Below are 6,949 nucleotides of genomic sequence, written 5' to 3'. Positions count from 1 at the left end.
AGTCTTTTTGTTGATGTCTGTTGGGTGTATTTCCTCTTTCAGCTGTTGGATTAGTGATTAAAAAAGAAATTGATCGATATATGTCGTATTGGAATGAACATGGGGCTTGTCACCCTGACTGATGAGCAGTCTGGATGGCTTACTTTTACCTGTTGCTCAGATTAGTCCCAATGAGTTCCTCTCGCTCTGTCCAGCTGATGAACTGCTAGATATTTGCAACCCCCAGCTAAGGCTTCAGTTCGTACACAGAGGTCCCTCCTGAAGTTGCTTTCAAAGGAGAGCGCCTGGTTTGGGGGACATTGCTTCCCCTGGATACTGATCAAGTCCAACAGTAAAGCTCTTTTATGTCAACTTTGTATTTTCTTATATACGCATATAACTTGCTAGCCACACTTCATACAATCACATAACCAGGATTAAAGCATGTAATGCGTTACTGAGAAAATAACTAATTGCTTTAAGGTAACAGGACGTTTGGGGGTGAATGCCTCCTAAGTCTGTCTCTAGGGAATACTATAATAGTAATAAAGTGAACAGAGGCCTAAGACAAGCAGGAAAGAGGTTGCTGATTACATGGGAAAGCCCAGACAAAGCGTCTTCTGTTTCTGATGCCTGAAATTCAGCCACATAAGAAAAAGGCAGGATACTGGCAAAGCACCACTGGGATGTACTTGTGCTGGTGGCTCTTTGTTATTTTTCTATAGCTTCACATCACGTTTTACCAGGTATTTCCCCCTCAAGATTCTCATATACCTACAAATCAGTCCAAACCGAGTGTTGTCAACAGAGCTGCCGCTTCACTTGCCTTGGAGGTTGCCATTCTTTCTGTGTCACAAGAACAAAGATAAAAATCTTAATTTTTAGCCCTTTCCAACACTTTTATGATATAATCTGGCAAGCACCAGGATTTGATTTTACAAATACATAACTGTGCTTGTTCCTTTACCACTCTGTGTCTGTGAATGTTACTGATAGCAAAGGGACATGGCATGCATATGCATGTGTAGGATTGGGGCCCAACAGCTTAGGTCCTGCTGAGGTCAAGGCACAGACATCCAGACAAACACTGATTTAGAAAATTTACAGTATAGAGGACGGTTGTAGAAAGGGAAAGTGCACTGACCATTCCAAAGGAACCAACTCCTTTTTTAAATCTCTTAATCTGCTTTTCATTATCTCTGTGGGGAGGCCTCTTGAGAAAAGCAGCTCTTTGACTTGAATAAAGGAGGGGCTGTGGGCTTGCATGCTGGAATGGGGAGGTCATTGTATGGCAGCACGGAAGATGGGAGTGTTAGTCAGGTCAAGAAGAACAGGATAAAAAAGTGTGAGATCTGTGTTACAGGCTTGGTCTGGATTATGTAAGGTAGAAAGTTTAAATCTGAAAGGTAAACAAGAGAGAGCGATTCAAAGTTTGGAAAGACATATTCTGGTATGGTCATTCAGACCGATTGTTAGGGAAAAGTACGGGCCAGGACTGATAAGACCATCAGCAAAACCAGCAAGAAAGAGGTAACAACAGCTGAGGCCCAAGAAGGCCAAATTCTGCACCGGAATTTTAAGCATCAGGCTTTAGCAAATCAACCTATCCATCTTCAGTATCTTTCTTACTTGTTCTTTTAACAGAAATGCTTAGTTCTGCTTCCCTCCTTAGAGGCAGACAAAGCCCGAATATGCCTGGGGGACAATGGGACTACATAGCATTTTGCCTGCTACTAAGTCATACAGCTGTGTGCATATGCTGGCTGTAATCCTCTCCCCTCTAAACCAGTGCTTATCACAAGCAGCCTCAGCCTTGCCAAATTGCTAAAGAAAGTTATGTTATTGCCACTAAAATGGCCCTTGGAAGTAGCACATTTTTCTCCTTTTTTAGAATACAAAGGTAAAAATTCTCCTAAAATAGTGTGCTGACCTTCTGCTGTTTCTTTAATGGACACAAACTGAAAGGTATCTGTTTTGCAGGGACCTCCTATTTTTCCAGCACTCCTATAATACTGGCTGACTTCACCAGGAATCTGGAGATACATAAGGAGTGCAGGATCAGGTCTACAAAATCTGGGATGGGGTGGAGGGAGGGCTTCCCTGATGGCACACGCTTCTTGTCTTGCTTCTTGATGGGTTTATGAAAGCAGAGGTGGCAGATTTAGGGCTTTTATTGACAGTAACACAACATTTGGTGTTTTCTTAAAGACCTAACTCTGAGAGGCAGATGATGGCATAAGATTGTTGGCTTTCTGTGTTTCTAATTGCAGACAGGAAGTTGCAAACCTTACAGACTCGAAAAAACCTGGAGGCAAAGAATAACTCTAAATACATATTTTTAAAGCCTGTCATTCATAAAATCAAATTGATGAATTTGGAGGTGTAACAGGTTATCTTAAATACAGGACTGGTAATTTTGCAGCAAAATCTCAGACCTCATATCAGCTGGAACTAACAGGTGCATTTTTAACACTAGAGACTCCTTTTGTCCTTTTATTTCTCCGTATTTCTCAAGGTCTAAATCAGTTTACTCATTATAGCTACGTTTTCCCCTCTTCGCTATGCGTATAGCCTGAACACTGCCTGCCCTCCCTCCTCTGGTTGATCCTGCGTTGGCCAGAACCTTCTAGCTTTTTCCCCATGTCCTCCTCCAGTCCTGTAGACAGCAGCGCCCCAAAACACTGCTTTGTGCCACGATTATGCATCTTTTCCACTTGTTTGTTTCACATAAGCTCCATCTGCTGGTTAAAACTAGAATCTGTGTGACTTTCACTGTGAACTGCAAATGCTACTTTTTCCTCAATTTGAAAAGATTTTCAAAATTATCTGTTTGTACTCTCCCAGCTGTGTTCTCCTTGTCTGCCTGCATGTCAAATTTAATTAATGACAACCTGATACGTTACTTTGTATTGCTAATTTGGGTCAAGCCTATGCAATCTTTTAAAATACTGCTTTTTGACTAGAATTTGAGCAAGTAATTATCCTTGGATCTGGAATGACTGTTTACAGCACATTATTACTGTCACGGAAATCTCCGAGTAGCTTTTTGCTGCATTGTTTGAAAAGGTACCCCAGGCAGATTGCTTCTGTGCTGTTGCTAATGTGTAGCCACTGCTCCGTGGTTTTGGCACATTACAGACAGGAGTGAACTTGTGACCTGGACGCACATACAGAGCAAGTCGGTCATCTAACAACCACTTGAACTTCTGCCTTTGGGCTCTAACATTTACAGAGCAACAGGCTTCAGTATCCTGGGATCCTCTCCTAAAAATCTGTGATGACGAATGGAGTATTTTTTAAAGAACCACTAATAATCTGTTAGTTTTCTCCCTCGAGTGGAAACAATGTAACTTGCTACACAGTAATGTCTTTTTTTTTTCCCTCGTCAGATTTATTCAGTGAATAAAGATGAGGTTAATCCCGTATTGTCAAATCTATTCAAGGAGACAACCTGGGGATTGCCATGGAAACAGGTTCTACAGACTAAAAGCGTAATCCTACTTTTAAATACTGTATATGGACCTGTACCACTACATAGCTTATAGAATCAAGCTGTGTACACAAACATGATCTTGCAGCAGAGAAATCGCAAACCTGTCTCCCATCTCATCAAATGCTAATTATGCTCCCGCTGCCTCCCGCTTATAGCCCAGAGCATCAAGCATTGCACCTCCTTCCCCTCCACCCACTGTATCTTATCTCCCCAGTCCCTTGCTGCCTCTGCTGCCAGCTCAGCTTGTCATCTGGGTGTAACGAGGAACTGAGGCCATGCCTGTGTAATGAACGAGGTCGTTCTGGCAGGAGTGTCATAGATTTGGTATTGCTACACAGCCACTTTCACAAGCTATAGGGTAACTGACCATGTGTCTGAAGTTGGGCGTAGGGGTCCTGTTATCCATCCTCCAAAAAAATCAGCAGGATTTAGGAAGTGCTTCCTGGGACATGTCCTCAGGGAAGGGGTGACAACCGTGGTGAGCATGGAGGGGTGCCCCCTCCAACTGTGCAGGTATTTTTGGCAGGCCACAAAGGAATCCTGTTCCCCATATGCATCTGCCTACCACCCACCAGAGCTCGTTAGATGGTGAAGAGAGGAGGAGTAAGGGACAATAGCAGACAAGAATTTCATATAACTATTTACTATGGGAAATCTATTGCGCTGTGAAGTAGAGATTTTCTAAAAGAGAATACTGCATATATAGCTAGTTACCTTACAGTTTTGCTCCCTGTTCATATTGACATTTGCCCCCCAACTTCTAGACAGCTCTCTAAACTTCCTCAATGAGAATTATAGGTTCATCTGCTCCTTTTTCATGTCTATGTCAGTAATGCACAGACGTAGGCACATTCTGTGCTTTCATAGGTCTTATGCACATACCTCTTTTAGACAAGTAAAACATTCTTACTTTTTTCATATCACTGGGCTGTGCTCATTTATCAGTAAAATACAGGTTTTGATACTCCCACAGCCTGTAACAGGTATCACAATTTCCTGTTATTTGGAGTTTGTTTTGTAATTGTTTAGACAACTCTCACCTTGCTTTGCTTCTATTTAACATTCAGGGGGAAAAATCAATGTTTAATACTAAATAATAATCTTAATTTTGTTTAAATATTACATTTATTTTAATCATTCTCAGATCCTTACCAAATCCATCTAGAAAGAAGGCTTTGTATTTCTTCCTTTCAGTCTTTTACCCTATTCCTGCTAGAAAACACATTTTTCAACAAGATGGCTGACAACTTTTCCAAACATCATGGTTGCTTTAAGAACCAGGTCTAAAATGGCCGTAGCAGATTAAGTTTTTTAAAAATAAATCCCTAGTAACTATGTGTATCATGTTTTATTCTGGGGATGAGTGTTTTCTTTGTGAACTCATAGGCTGTTGGTCTGTATGGAGTGAAAGATGTTTTTCTTTAAAACAAAAACTGACTTGCGTGGAAGGCCCATGTATCACCTACAGTCACTAGGCCTTTTCATGTGGGAGCAATTCGTACGACTACTTGAAAATTATTAATACTTTGTCTTTTCTTAAGCGCTATTTCACAATGCTGGTAAATGCACAAAATCAATTAGTATTTTGAAACTGCATCAGTTTAGGAAATTTTCACAGACTGTATTATCATTCCTTTTCATATACGGTAGAAAACCATGTAACTTCCAGGTATAAACAAATCTGGAACAAAAGACTGTGCAAAAACATAACACATTCAGCTCTGAAAAGACTCATGCATCTACATTGTCTGCCACCCTGAATACTAATGAATTTAATGAAACTATTGAAAGTCTGGTTACTTGTCTGCATAAACGTATTGAGACCTCTGTAATCATCTGTTTGCTGTCTGAAACCTCTTGTCAATAGTTTAATGACTTCAGAGCATAATATTCTTCTTGTATAGGCTTCATATAATGTTTCTACATAATTAAGCAGCTTTGTTAGAGGAACTGCCATTAGTTGCCCCATTTCATTTGGTTTTGTTATCAGCCAAGCAGAAAGAAAAAAGAATAACAAGAGAAGGCTACAAAGCCCAGTCTAGTGAGAGAAATGTGTAGATTGGGAAGATGGGTTTTTTTTGTTGTTGTTGTTTGAGGTTTTTTAAGATTGCCATATTAACATAAAGCACTATTGTTAAGTTGCACATTTTAAACAATTTTAACCATTTAAATGTACTACATATTTAAATACTTGTAAAGCAAACACAGCTGCCTAAAAATCTTGCAATGCATTTGGGAGCCTAACACTTTAAAAGTAGCTCTAATAATAAGTACATAAATAATAATACCAATTAATTTTTTAATAGTCACTAAATTTAAACAACACTACAGGACTACAGTGTTTCTGTAGCCAACACAGTCAAAAGATGTGAGAAAAGGGTGTCTTGATTTTTTTTCAAGATTTGGTCAATTGAATATTCCATCTTCACATGTTCTTTTGAATTAAAAATAGAAGTAGTATATATTTAATCTAAATTTTTCATACTTAGGAGAAACCCTGAGGATTTTCTTTAAATACATAAAAGAACTTTAAAATATTACTAATTAATTTCCTGCATTTACCAAGTCTCAAACATGAAAGGATGACTGCAGCCACATTTCTTTTTCCTGCTATGAGATGCTGTTTCAGTCATGTTTTGGGTCAAACCTGAACTTTAACATATAAAGTTAAATAGCACCTATTTTCTTTGGGGCTTAGGTGGGTGTATAAGTGAACAAATGCCTGGCATTATAAATAACCTGTGAAATATCGGAGGTCTGAAACCACGGTATCCTTGTCACTTTTGAGCCCTGTCCTTGAGGCAGCCATCTTGTTGACGGGGGGTGTCAGCCATCTTGTTGAAAAACAGTTCCAGCAGCTTCCCCCCCCCTTTTTTAGAACAAGGCAGGCATTAACACCCAAACCTCATATACATAGTTTTTAAAATAAAATTTCACAATTCCCAGATTAAATTATAGTTTCTGCAGTTTGATTCTGGTTATGCCCTGCATCTGTCTATACAGTTAAAAACTAAGCAAAATTTATGGTACTATTTAATACTGTATTAACCAAGTACTGAAATATTTGATAAAAGATCCTAGTGGTGGACAGGAGTAGACTGATATTTGAAGAATAACATGCTACCTGTAGCCAAACTATTAACCGGCACTAGTGAAGCACAGCTGTCGATTAACTTATGTACTATATCAAAAATACCTTCGCTCCACAAGAAAGGTTATTTTTTGTGTCGCATCCTGAGATCCACAAGCAATACATGTGCATGCAGTGAAACAACGGCTCCTAAGCAGTACTGAACACCAGCATAAATGGCAGATTTTGGCCCCAAACGTGAGGGAACGTCGTTGCACACACGGTCTGGTACTGGTGTACTGTACTTCGGGCTACGGTTATGTGGTCGTTGGCCACACTGGCCTAAACCGCTCAAGACGGCTTCGTGAGGTACCAGCGCCCTCCCCTTCGGCAGCGAGCCCTCAGCG

The sequence above is a fragment of the Pygoscelis adeliae genome, unplaced genomic scaffold (genome assembly GCF_000699105.1).
Source record: "Pygoscelis adeliae isolate BGI_AS28 unplaced genomic scaffold, ASM69910v1 Scaffold66, whole genome shotgun sequence".
In the NCBI taxonomy this organism is placed as follows: Eukaryota; Metazoa; Chordata; class Aves; order Sphenisciformes; family Spheniscidae; genus Pygoscelis; species Pygoscelis adeliae.
Note: the sequence above shows the minus strand (reverse complement) of the source record.